The sequence below is a fragment of the Heterodontus francisci genome, chromosome 17 (assembly GCF_036365525.1).
Source record: "Heterodontus francisci isolate sHetFra1 chromosome 17, sHetFra1.hap1, whole genome shotgun sequence".
Lineage (NCBI taxonomy): Eukaryota > Metazoa > Chordata > Chondrichthyes > Heterodontiformes > Heterodontidae > Heterodontus > Heterodontus francisci.
Genome location: NC_090387.1, coordinates 64,921,345 through 64,935,249, shown reverse-complemented (window position 1 = coordinate 64,935,249; position 13,905 = coordinate 64,921,345).

Here is a 13,905-nt window from a genome sequence, read left to right as displayed (position 1 = left end):
GAGACAACAGCACATTCAAAGACCTCGGAAAGGAAATGGAGTTTACAGATGGGACGCTAGTTTGCAAGGATGGAGTGGTCAAAGGTTGCTTTTTTGAGGAGAAAGATGATGACGAAAGATTTGAAGGAGAGAGAACCGTTAACAATATTAGCTAACATGGGCGATGGAAGAGAAGTAGGGTGATCAGCAATTTAGTGGGAATAGACAAGATTCTCATACACAAAATGAGCATGGAGAGAGCATGAGGGAAGATAGGAGAGAAACTAGAGAAAAATAAGAGTTCAGGGCTAGGACAGAGGGGAAGCCTTACAGGCAGTTTGGCCCATTCAGCTAGGGGAAGGGAGAGAAGCAACAGAGGCAGCTGATTGGTGGTCTCAATCTTAATGATAAAGCATTGTTGGAATAAGATTCACTAAAGCTGATGAAAAAAATGAATTACTGCAGATGCTGAAAATCTGAAACAAAAAACCCAGTGACATTCAATAGGTTAGACTGCATCTGTGCCTCAAACACAAATTGGTTGATGTTTCAATATATAAGCTCTCAAATAAAACATATGAGCAATGTTTAAAAAGGAACCGAACAAGAGAGAGGGGAATGAGGGGACTACAAACAGAGGAAAAGACACAGAACAACCCGTATTGTGTTTTGGTGGGGAATCCACTTTGCTAGTTTTTCATATTTCCTATTCTGTTTTTCTATCTCCTTCAGCTCTTCCCACACTCTGTCTCTCATATATGTCTTTTATTTCTTTGATTATATCTCCTTTTGTCTCCTGCAAGTATGGCTTCTGCTATTTAACTATCTCCTGTTTACTACCTTAGTACTTCAGAGGACATTCTATGTCTTTTCTTGTGTGTGCGGGTCGTTGCATGTTCCCCTTTACTCTTGATCAGCTCCTTTGTAAATGCACTTCATCTGTAATATCTTGCAGTTCCACAAAAGAATTTATATCTGAAATATTAACAGATTTATGCTTTCTCGACAGATGCTGAGTGTCACCAGCATTTTCTGAGAGCCGTTGCAAGGCTGATTGAATGAATGGCTTCACCATGTTTCCATCGTATTAATTATGTATTTTGTTCCCGGTACACCATTGCACATAAAGGAGCTGCCAATTACACACTACAGATCCACTTATCATTTATTCATCTATCCAGGCTTTGGATGGGACATTACTTGTTTCTAACAACATCAACAGAAATGTCACTCCCTGGCTCCATTTGTTGCTGTCTCCATGTAAATCTGTTTATCTTTTTCTTTTTCTCTTCATTAATCTTACCCCATTTTTTCTGTGTTTCTCTCTTACTTCTTAAGTGTTTCTAGTGATTTTGTTTTTATTCCAGTCATCTTTAGATTCTCTCAATTGCATCCTTCTCCAGTGACCTCCTGCAGCTGCTAGTTCCTCCTGCGATCTCTCCCAACTCCATAGCCTCATCAGTGTACATACTGTATGACAACCACAGTGTTACATCCCCCAGGTTTCTAAGTGACTGGTCAATGTACTTCATAAGTTTCTCTGGATCCTTAAAAAGCCAATCGATGTGCTGTATAAATTGCTCCTCCATTCTGCTGACCCCTGACGAGCTGATCAATGCAAGTTACTTCCATGGACAATTGAAAAATTGATCATTATGCTATATAAGTTGCTCTTCTGCTCCCCAGGCCCCTGAACGCTTAATCAGTGTGTGGTTAGAAATTTAACAAGACTGAAACTCATTGACATTACATTTATCAGCTTGGCGTCAGGGTCTATCAAGTCAGGACCTGTGTGCAACCACAGAATTTAGCCTAAGGGAACATGTGGAATCTTGAGTTTCCACGTACTATTTTCAGAAGCCCTGGATTTTCAATTGTGCTGCATAGATTATTTCTTCATATATGTATTCTTGTAATCTTGAATCCCATTCTTAATTAGATATTCGTTCATTTTCCACATAAATATGTGAATCAATGATTCATGAATTGCTTTTAATAGGAATCTGGATTACATATTTGCTAAATTAAATAATTCGTCTAATTTCTTGCTAGAAACTTGCCAGATTTGCTTAAATTATGCAACCCAGTTACACCTACATTGTCAATGTTAGCAAACTTTTAAGACTGAATTTAAAAAGCAACAGGGATTAATTATTTTTAAAAAGTGACAAATCATTTTCGATAACATAGTATAGGAAATCCCGGAAGCTAACCTGGGCTATTCAGATAGATTCAATGTCAAATCTCTGAATTTAAAAACCAACTCAGTAAACCTCCCAGTGCTGTTCAACACATCTCAGAGATCAGAAGAACTTCATGGTTTATAATGTTACACTCCATAGTTCAGTTCATCAAAAAATATACTGTCTTTTACAACACAACCTCAAATCTGTAATCTTCCAACAAAGCTTGTCTTTTTTTCTATTTTTTGCTCCTTCGGTTGTCTTATTCTTGTAAATTTATCCTGTTATAGGAAATATGTATTGTATATCCTTTGACACTGGCAATTCTTGAGAGTCAAATTGAAAGGAGTTTTTTTTATTCAATGCTGACACAGAATATTGGAGCTCATACACCTTGTACCATCGGCGGGCATGGCTATCAACTGAAAGAGGCGATGGTATATTATTGGGAGGGATAGTGCATTATGGGGATGGTGCCTTATGGTGGGAGATAAACAAGGCTAGATAACTTTTTTAAATGGCTCAATGAATAAAAGTGTAAATTAATGAAAGATGCAACTTTTATCTGCAACTCTTTGCTTAACACAATATATATTTGTAAAAGTACCTTGCACCTACTGGAAACGTTGAAGTGAGAAGAATGTTTGATTGGGTTCATTTGGGACTTGATTTGTGTGTGTTAAATCCAGAGGATGTGAGTCAGACAAGTCATACAAATATATGAATTAGGAGCCACTCGGCCCCTCGAACCTGCTCCACCATTCAATAAGATCATGGCTGATCTGACTCCACATTCCCGCCTACCTCCGATAACCTTTCACCCCTTGCTTATGAAGAATCTGTCTCTGCCTTAAGAATATTTAAAGACACTGCTTCCACTGCCTTTTGAGGAAGAGAATTCCAAAGATTCACAACCCTCTGAGGGAAAAGAATTTCTCCTCATCTCTGTCTTAAATGGGCGACCTCCTATTTTTAAATAGTGACCCCTAGTTCTAGATTCTCCCACAAGGAGAAACATCCTTTCCACATCCACCCTGTCAAGATGCCTCAGGATCTTATATGTTTATCTTAAATCTAAAATCAATAGAGTTTGTTACTGATTACACCTCAGTAGTGATTATAGATAAACTCCAGGGCTGCCATAGATTGTCTTGCTTTGTGATGGAATCCGTGCTTTTGCAGAACCAGTGGGGGAGCATGTACGAGCTATTGTCTGAACAGATGACTTGTTGAGTATTCTGTTAGGTGCACTGACCCTGGTTTCAAAGCTTGTTTTTTTTTTGAGACAGACCGGCCAGGATCTTGTTCTCCTCCTGATGCGGGCTCTGTGGGAGGTGGGGGCTGGAAGATCATAGTAGCAGCAGCCAACTATAGAAACAGCGCCGGGATTGGCAGGCCCATTCTTCCTGGCAGCAGGTAGCTCCGTGGCAGGCCTTCTGCCACTCTGCGACAGGACCTGACTTTACATATTTAAATGACCTGTTTGCATGAATTAAAATGAAAACCAGAGCAATCTTACCTGCAGTTCCAGATCTTCAGCGCGACATGTGGCACTCGCGTGCCTTCACTTTCCTGTCCAGGGAAAGTTGGCACCACCGAGATGGGGAAGGGGGGGAACTCTGCATTTGTTGTGTAGTGGGAGGGGATGGGGTGAGCTCTGCATTTGTTTTGTACTGGGGGGAAGGGCTCAACTCTGCATTTAGTGCAGTTGGAGTGGAAGGGGTCAACTCTGCAGTTTCTTCACAAGGCTGGCAGCCCTTTAAAAACGGTGCCAACGCCTGTACAGAAACAGTTGACACTGTTCACGACGTTGCCAAGGCCACCCCCGCCACGTGATTGGGGGTGGGGGGGGTGGTGGTGGCCACCCTGCATATGATAATGAGTCGCCGGGCTCAAGATCAGGCCGGGTGGCGGCATGCGGCCCGTGTGTGCCGGCCGCCATTTTTTATGCCCACCACCGCTCCCAGCAGCAGGACCACAAGATTCAGCCCACCCTAATTGAAAGGGAAACTAAAACTGAAACAGGGACTGGCACCAAAACTTCAGGTTTATGTGGAAACTGAAACTGGTTGGAACCAGATAAAAGGACATAGAACCATCCAAGCTCAGATCACGCAGGAGTGGAGTACAGGCAGGCTGAAAAAAGCGAAGGCTGGAGCTGTTTCTGTTACCTAATGCCACTGATTAGATATTAGATAGGCTGTCTGTACTTAAAGTGGATAAAGCACCAGGACCAGTTGAGATGCATCCAAGGATACTGATGGAAGTGAGGGTGGAAATCGTGGAGGCACTGGCCATGATGTTTCAGTCTTCCTTAGACTCGGGGGTGATGCTAGAGGACTGGAGGATTGCAAACGTTACACCCTTATTCAAAAACGGGTGTAAAGATAAGCCCAGCAACTACAGGTCAGTCAGTTTAACTTTGGTGGTGGGGCATAGAGAACAAGAGCGAGGAAGTTATGTTGAACTTGTATAAGACACTAGTTCAGCCTCAATTGGAGTACTGCATCCAGTTTTGGGTGCCGCAAAAGATGTGAGGGCATTGGAGAGAGGACAGAAAAGATTCATGAGAATGGTTCCAGGGATGAGGAACTTCAGGTATGAAGATATGTTTCCTTGGAGAAGAGAAGGCTGAGAGGAGATTTGATAGGGGTATTCAAAATCATGAGGGGTCTGGGCAGAGTAGGTAGAGAGAAACTGTTCCCACTTGTGAAAGGATCGAGAATGAGATGGAACAGATTTAAAATAATGGGTAAGAGAAGCAAAAGCAACATGAGGAAAAACTTTTTCATGCAACAAGTGGTTAAGGTCTGTCATGCGCTGCCTGAGAATGTGGTGGAGGCAGGTTCAATTGAAGCATTCAAAAGGGAATTAGACTGTTATAAGAAAAGGATGAATGTGCAGGGTTACAGGAGAATGGCACTAAGTGAATTGCTCTTTTGGAGAGCTGGTGCAGACACGATGGGCTGAATGGCCTCCTTCTGCATTGTAACAATTCTGTGATTCTTTGACTTTGTAATTAATCAGACCCGGCCATACAGTGCCTAGGGTTGTCACTGAAGGGCTTGGATAAATTTAATACTGGTGGATCCATGCCATCAAGACTATCATGAGCAGAGCTGAGGAGGTTCTGGAGAAATGCACCATTTTGGGTGAAGACCGTACCCGTGGAGTTCGAGTTGAAAGGGAACTGCTGTCGGATGGGAATTGGTGGCTGCATCTTGGAAGACAGGAGCTGGAGATCTACCTGAGGAAGTTCAGAGCTTTGAAGAACTTTGTGGCTGTAATTAGTGCCATATATGCTGAGTGGACTGCCCAGTAAATCCATGAGATCTATCTCTGTCATATCTGATAGTTAATGTGTAATTTGTAATATATATATTGACTGTGATTTGTCTGTTAATTCATGTTTAATTTATGTTGATTTTGATTTGATGTTAAAGTAAAAGCTATAAAAGTGAAATCTTGTCCATTTGGTTTTGTTTATTGGGGTCATTTGTTAATTTCAGTTAATATAAATATTTACTCTACTAGTTAACATCATTCTCAATTACAACAATACAAATTTGTATTTATTTGGTAAAACCTCCTAAGGAGCTTCACAGGTGTGTTATCAAACAAAATTTGACCCCAACCACATAAGGAGATACTGGGGCATATGATCAAAAGCTTGGTCAAAGAAATAGGTTTTAAGGGGGAAAGAGAGAGAGGTAGCAAGGCAGCAACATTTAAGGAGGTAGCTCCAGAGCTTAAGGCCTAGGCAACTGAAGGTATGGCCATCGGGGAATGCACAAAAGGCCAGAATTAGAGAAGCGCAGATATCTTGGAGGGTTTTAGGGCTGGAGAGATAGGGACGGGTGAGGCCATGGAGAGATTTGAAAACAAGGGTGAGAATTTTAAAATTGAAGCATTACTTAACCAGGAGCCAATGTAGGTCACCGAGCACAGGGGTGATTCGGTGAATGGGTCTTGGTGCGAGTTATGACACGGGCAGCAGATTTTTGGATGACCTCAAGTTTACGGTTGGTGAAAGATGGGAGACCGGCAATGTCCCCTCTAAATCTTTTTCATTGTGGGTGGGCCGTCAATTTGAATATGCGGCACCTTTAAAATATTTTGCATGACCGGGCACAGACAACATCTTAAAGTGGACAAATTGTGAGGAGTCTGTGCGGTACCTTCCTTGTTGCTGCATGACCATGTACAGCTTACAGTGAACACTGGAAACCAGACAGGAGTATTTGGAAGAGTCAAGTCTCGCAGTAACAAAGGCATGGATAAAGGTTTCTGCAGCAGATGAGCTGAGACAGGGCCGAAGTCGGACGTTGTTATGGAGGTGGAAGTAATGAAGACGCAGATAAATGGTTGGAAGCTCACCTTGGAGTCAAGTATGGCACCAAGGTTGCAAACAGTCGGATTCGACCTCAGACAGTTGCCAGGGAAAGGAGTGGAGTTGGTGGCTAGGAAACAGTGTGGCAGGGACCCAGGACAATGGTTTCAGTCTTCCCAATATTTAGTCAAAGAAAATTTCTGCTCATCCAGTACTAGATGTCGGATAAGCAGTCTGACAATTTAGAGGCAGTGGAAGAGTCAAGACAGGTGGTGGTGAGGCAGAGCTGGGTGTTGTCAGTGTACATGAGGAAACTGGCGTCATGTCTTCAGATGACGTCACCAAGGAGCAGCATGTAGATGAGAAATAGGAAGGATCCAAGGATAGATCCTTGGTGGACACCACAGGTAAAGCTGCAGGAGCAGGAAGAGAAACCATTGCAGGTGATACTCTGGCTATGACTGGATACATAAGAAGGTACGAGGAGAATGCAGTCCCACTTAACTGGACAACAGTGGAGAGGTGTTGGAGGAGGATGATGATGTGGTCAATGGATCAAAGGCTACGGACAGGTCAAAAAGGATAAAGAGGGATAGTTGTCACAGTCATATAGGGTATCATTTGTGACTGGTAAGACCCCTTTAAGAACGTCATAAGAACATAAGAAATAGGAGCAGGAGTAGGCCATTTGGCCCCTCGAGCCTGTTCTGCCATTCAATAATATCATGGCTGATCTGATTGTGGCCTTAACTCCACTATCCTGTCTACGCCCCATAACCCTTGACTCCTTTGTCAATCAAAAATCTGTCTAGCTCAGCGTTGAATATATTCAATGACCCAGCTTCCACTACTCTCTGGGGAATAGAATTGCAAAGATTAACAACCCTCTGAGAGAAGAAATTCCTCCTCATCTCCATCTTAAATGGGAGACCCCTTTCTCTGAAACTGTGCCTCCTAGTTCTAGATTTCCCCCAGGAGGGAAAACATCCTCTCAGCGTCTATCTTGTCAAGCCTCCTCAGAATCTTGTATGTTTCAATAAAATCACCTCTCATTCTTCTAAACTCCAGTGAGTATAGGCCCAGTCTGCTCAACCTTTCCTCATAAGACAACCCCTTCATTCCAGGAATCAACCTAGTGAACCTTATCTGAACTCCCTCTAATGCAATTATGTCCCTCCTTAAATAAGGAGACCAAAACTGTATGCAGTACTGTAGGTGTGGTTTCACCAATGCCCTGTACAGTTAGCAAGATTTCCCTACTTTTATGCTCCATACCCCTTGCAATAAAGGCCAACATTACACTTGCTTTCCTAATTACTTGCTGTACCTGCATGCTAACTTCTTGTGATTCATGTACAAGGACACCCAGGTCCCTCTGTACTACAGCATTTTGCAGTCTCTCTCCATTTAAATAATATTCTGCTTTTCTATTCTGTCCACCAATGTAGACAACCTCACATTTTCCCACATTATACTCTATCTGTCAAATTTTTGCCCACTTACTTAAACTATCTATATTCCTTTGCAAACTCTTTGTGTCCTGTTCACAACTGTCTTTCCTACCTTTTTTTATTCTTTCATGGGATGTGGGCATCACTGGCTAGGCCAGCATTTATTGCCCATCCCTACTTGCCCTTGTGAAGGTGGTGGTGAGCCACCTTCTTGAACCACTGCAATCCATGTGATGTAGGCACACCCACAGTGCTGTTAGGAAGAGAATTCCAGGATTTTGACCCAGCGACGTGGAGGAACGTATCTTTGTATCATCAAGAAATTTGGCTACAATACACCTTCATTCAAGTCATTAATATAGATTGTAAATAGTTGAGGCCCCAGAACTGATCCTTGTGGCATCCTACTAATTACAGTTGGCCAACCTGAAAATGACCCATTTATCCAGACTTTCTGTTTCCTATGTTTCCTGTTAGTTAGCCAGTCCTCTATCCATGTTTCAGTACTGTGGTGGGGCGGAAACCTGATTGGAAGGATTCAAACATGGAGTCCATGTAAAATGACCATGGATTTGGAAGGTGAGATTCAAGGACATTGGAAAGGAAAGGGAGGTTGAAGTTGGGGTGGTAGATTGCTGGGACAGAGGGGTCAAGCATTGGTCTTTTGAGGAGAGGCATGATGACTGCAGATTTGAAGGAGAGGAGTACAGTACCTGATGAGGAAGAGCCATTAACAATATCAGCTAACATGGGGACTAGGAAGGGAAGTAGGGTGGTCAGAAGTTTAGTGGGAAAAGAGCCAAGGGAGCAGGAAGTAGGTCTCATGGACAAGTGAGCTTGGGAAGGGCATGAAGGGAGTGGAGAAAGTACAGAAAGATGTGAGCTCAAGGCTAGGACAGGGGGAACCTTAGAGGAAGTTTGACCTGTTATCTCATGCTGAAGCTAATCATTTTTTTCTATTTTATATAATCATTATAAATAGAACAGCAAATACATAATCAAACTGAATGGTCCAAATTGTATAATGAAATGTAAGGGGAAAGGTCAAGTGATCTCCAGGTGTCATTGAAATAATTTCTGTAAATAACCCAGCATCTTGATGTGCTTACAGTTTAATCTCTATTGTTTTGTCTCCTTTTTATAGAATTATCTAATAGATTATATGTATTGTAATACTGAATTAAGTAACAAGAAGGAACAAAAGTAACAGATAGAGCTTTTGATTCTGATTATTTCACTAAATAGCTGAATATCATTAGTTTGTAAGTTTGTCCACAGCCATATGGTCTCATTTTCAGTTCTGTCAGTTCTTTATAATTCTGTCAGTCCAGCCCTAGAACTTTGCTATTGCTTTTCCCTGAACTCTCTTAATGTCCTCTACTTGCATGCGATATTGTAAATTTGCTCCAACCTCTGAGGAATACACTCTCAAAATAGCTTGCTTCCACAGATAGTCAATAGCTTTGTATATCCAATACTTGGGCTGTAATTTCCTGTTGGGCGGGAGGTCCCTCTCACCGGCTGAAAAGTCGGTCGCAGGCCCGCCTCCACCAGGCCTGGGGAGCCAGGCTGGGATTTTACGCTCCCCAAGCCCTTAATTGGTCTTGGGCAGGACATCAACCTCATTGAGGCAGGAAGTCCTGCCTAATGGAGCTGCCGGCCAGTCAGCGGGCCGGCAGCACTTAGTCCCAGCAGCGCCAACGGGAGCGGTGGCCACTGCTGGGACTACACCCAGCCATTGCAAGCAAGGTGAAGAATGGCCCAAAAGACAGGTAAGTTCTTAGGGCCTCGCCAGGGACAATCGGCCAGGCCCCAGCAAGGCAAGGGGAGTCGGTTGGGGGGCGGGGGCAGTGTTTTGTTTTGGGGACGATTGGGGCTTCGGGTCAGGAGGGCTGCCCCCAGCCCGCAAGAAGGCTGCCTAGCATCACTCAGCAGGGTTCTTGAGGCTTTTGCCATCCGGCCGCTGAAGGTATAAATGCCCGCGATGGCGGGAGGAGCCCCTTAAGTGCCAGTAATTTGGCCATTTAAGGGCCTTGATTGGCCTGGGGTGGGTGGGCTGTTTCTCATCACTTCCACCCCGTGCAAAATTGCAGCGGGGGCGGGAGGGGGTCGGGAACGCCTCCCCCTACCCCCCACCACCAGCCCGCTCGTTTGGGGGCCATAAAATTCTGGCCCTGATTTGCCTTGTGGACAACTGCTTGAAATTAATTTATACACTGAATGCTTAACATGCAGACCAGCAGTCAACAAAGCCAATAGAATCTTGAACTGCATAACCAAAGCAGTGGAATACAAGTCAGACCAAATGATCAAATATTCTGCTCTTCTGTGTCCAGTTCTGTTCACCAAAATGTAAAGGTTGGTGGCAGTGCAGAGCCACAATGTTGATCCTTATCATATGAGGTTGGCATCATGTAGAAACTTAGGCTTTTCAGCATCAGTTTGGCTCGATAGTGACATTTACACCTCTGAGACAGAATATTGTGTGTTCAGTTCTTTTCCTGAACATGTTCTAGGCTGGTATTTAGTTGTGTTTCTGAGTGAATGCTGCATCATCAGAGATGCTGTCCTTTGAGACACCTGTTCAGGTGGGTGTAAAAGATCCCTTGACAGTATTTGAAGACAAGCAGGGGAGTTTTCCCGGTGATCTCACCAACAATTTTCCCTCAACCAACACCACCAGAAACAGATTATCTGGTCATTTAGCTCATTGCTGTTTGTGCACTCTTGCTTTGTGCAAATTATCAGCTGTGTTTGCCTGCATAACAACAGTGATGACACAAATACATTGGCTATAATGCATTTTGGAATGTCCTGAGGATGTGAAAGGCACAATGTAAAAGCAAGCTCTTTCTTTCTTTGATAGGAGGTGTCTGGGAGGTAATCTGATAGAGGGATATCAGATAGCAAACAGTGCAGAAAAGGTTAATCCTTAAAATAATTTAAATTTAGTTGTGAGACTAGGATAAGGGGGCCACAGGTTGAAATTAATAAAAGGGATTTGCCGACATCAGGAAGTTGTTTTTAACTAAAAGAGTGAGCAATACATGGATTGGACTCCCAGATAGAATAGTAAATGTTGTCCTTTTAAGGGAACCAGTTGATGTATTATGCTCGAGTTAGGCTTTGCCCTAACCTACAATCTCCCGGTTCTGCTTGAAACTAGGACCTATTCATTGTGCAAACTTTTACCAAGACCCTGCTTAGTTCCAGGGTAGAATTGGTGGCACTGAAACAAGAAATGTCAAATGAGATCACCTTTAATTTAACTGGTCTTTTTAGTTCACAGACAGGAATTACTACCCACTATTTGTTAATGAGGTGTGATAATGGTACTACCAAAATAACAACTGCTGCCACATTTGCAGTTTCCATTCAACAGTAAGTAGCTGTAATATTACCAGTTTTTAAAAGCACTGCTTGGTTGCAACATTGCAAAAATATTACATCTGTACATGGTGCCATGACAGATAAAGTTATGTGACACAGCCAACTAATGTGACTTATCAGTAGCCCACCTTTGGAGCCATGCAAGAATGAAACATTTATTTTTTTAAAAGTTCTTTAAAAATTGGAAAGCTGATTTTAAAAAACTCAGTCAGAAATTAAGTCAATGAAAGGATGGGTCAATAGGCACCCACACTAGATTACAGTTGAAAGTGACTTGCAAAAAGACAGTGCTGTGAACCCCTCGACTCAGAACAGAATGGCAAGTACACTTACAGAAAATATTATTTTAATATGAGGACTCCTGAAATCTTTGAGGGTTTCTCAGGATTTGGCATCACACAACCTGCAATGACATCAATTATGCATCTGCGCAAAGAAGAAATCAAGAAGAGAATTGCTAAATATTGATTGTCTTGCCAGAAACACATCACCAACCACATGAATACTTTCTGAGTGTCTTTACTGTCCATGAAGCAAAGAATTCCCCACACTCCACCAAAGAAAACTTCTCCCCTTCTGAGGCCTGCTCATATCCACTGCTACAGAGACAGAATTTGAATTGCAGAGCCCACACCAAAAGGAGCCGGTAGGTATGGACCACTGCCCCGCCCCCATCCCAACAACGACAACTTGTATTTATATGGCACCTTTAATGCAATAAAACATCCCAAAGTACTTCACAGGAGCTTTAGAAAGAAAAATTAGACACCGAGTCACTGAAGCCGATATTAGGGTAGATAGCCAAAAGCTTGGTCACAGAGGTAAATTTGAAGCAGTGTCTTCAAAGAGGAAAGAGAGGTAAAGAGGCAAAGAGGTTTAGGGAGGGAATTTCAGAGTTAGGGCCTTAGGCAGCTGAAGGCACAGCTACAATAAAAATGAGGGAAAAATCTCACACCACCAAGCTGCACCACCCAGCGCAACGAAACATTGCCACCACTGAAGACAATATTGCACACCACACCCCCTTACAGAAACAAAAACTGAACACTCCACCCCACCCACCCCTCTCCTCCACTAAGGCAAACTTCACAGTCTGATTCACCCCCACCAAAGGCACAAAAAATATTCAGACACACCCTAATGAAATCTCCTTAGTCCCTCCCTTCCTTTGCCCTCTTCCCCTCCACATCTCCTCTCCCCACCCTTCCCTCCCTACTTTTCTTCACTTAACTTCCCTCCCCTCCCTCGGTCATGACTCCCATGCAACACCATGGAAGATCAACTAATATATTATTAGAATTCATGGGATGATTTTTCAGGCCTCTCACCTAGCAGTATTGAAAATGGTGGGCCATGGACTTTCACCCTGTTGTCCCATTATTGTGGCCATGGCAATGTTTCCCAGACCTACCCCTGGACGGTCAGTGTGGTTCCTCGAGTCAGGAGGTAGGCCTATTTAAACTGACAATTATGTTCCAAGATGTGTATAGGACTCAGACTCCCATGTTTGGACTCAGGTGGGTGAAGTGAGTACTGTGCACTCTGACCAGCATCAGGTGATGGTTCAGCCAAAGAGGGTCCCAAAGACAAGTTCTTTTTCATTCAACCAAATCTGGGCCACTATGTATCTCCCAACCTTTCGCAAACCCAATTTCCTCCAGCCCGGGGGTGGGTTGGACAGCTTGCTGTTGTGGCAGCCCAGAACCAGCTGTTGACCGGAGCACTCAGTTTCCAGCTGTAGCCTGCTGGCCCAATGCAAATGATACCGGCTCCTCAAAATGGGCTAGACCTCTCGGAGGGAAACAACATGTTCCGCCGAAAAGCCAGACTCCATACTGGGGGAAATCCGCCACTGCATGTCCTTTTGAAGGTGTTCATCTACAAACTGCACTGCAGCAATGCACCAAGACTCCTTAGACAGCACCTTCCAAACCCGCAACCTCTACCACCTAGAAGGACAAGGGCAGCAGTTGCTTGGGAACACCACCACCTGCAAGTTCCCCTCCAAGCCATACACCATGCTGGCTTGGAACTACATCACCATTCCTTCACTGTCACTGGGTCAAAATTCTGGAACTCCCTTCCTAACAGCACTGTGGGTGTACCTACCCCACATAGACTGCAGCAGTTCAAGAAGACGGCCCACCACCACCTTCTCAAGGGCAATTAGGGATGGGCAATAAATGCTGTCCTAGTCAGCGATGCCCACATCTCATGAATGAATAAAAAGAATATAAATTCTGTCCATACGCCATTATATTCGTAATACCCAGTGACATATGTAGATGGCACTGTAATAGGGTTTCACATGTAAAGCACTCAGCTCTTTGTCATGATTTTCAGTCACAAAAGCTTATGATGGCGCAATTCCCCATTGGAAGGTTTTGTTTGATTCTGCCAACAGTGCCATGCACTAACCACTGGGTGGCTCTGCAACAATATGGGTTCTCAAACTTTGTTGGAGATTTTACTGGTGAGCAGCAGGCAAGGTTTTAACCTTTTGAAAAAATGAACAATTTAAAATTTGCAAACTGTTATTAATGTGGTTAAACTTCTCCCCAAATGCATCCCC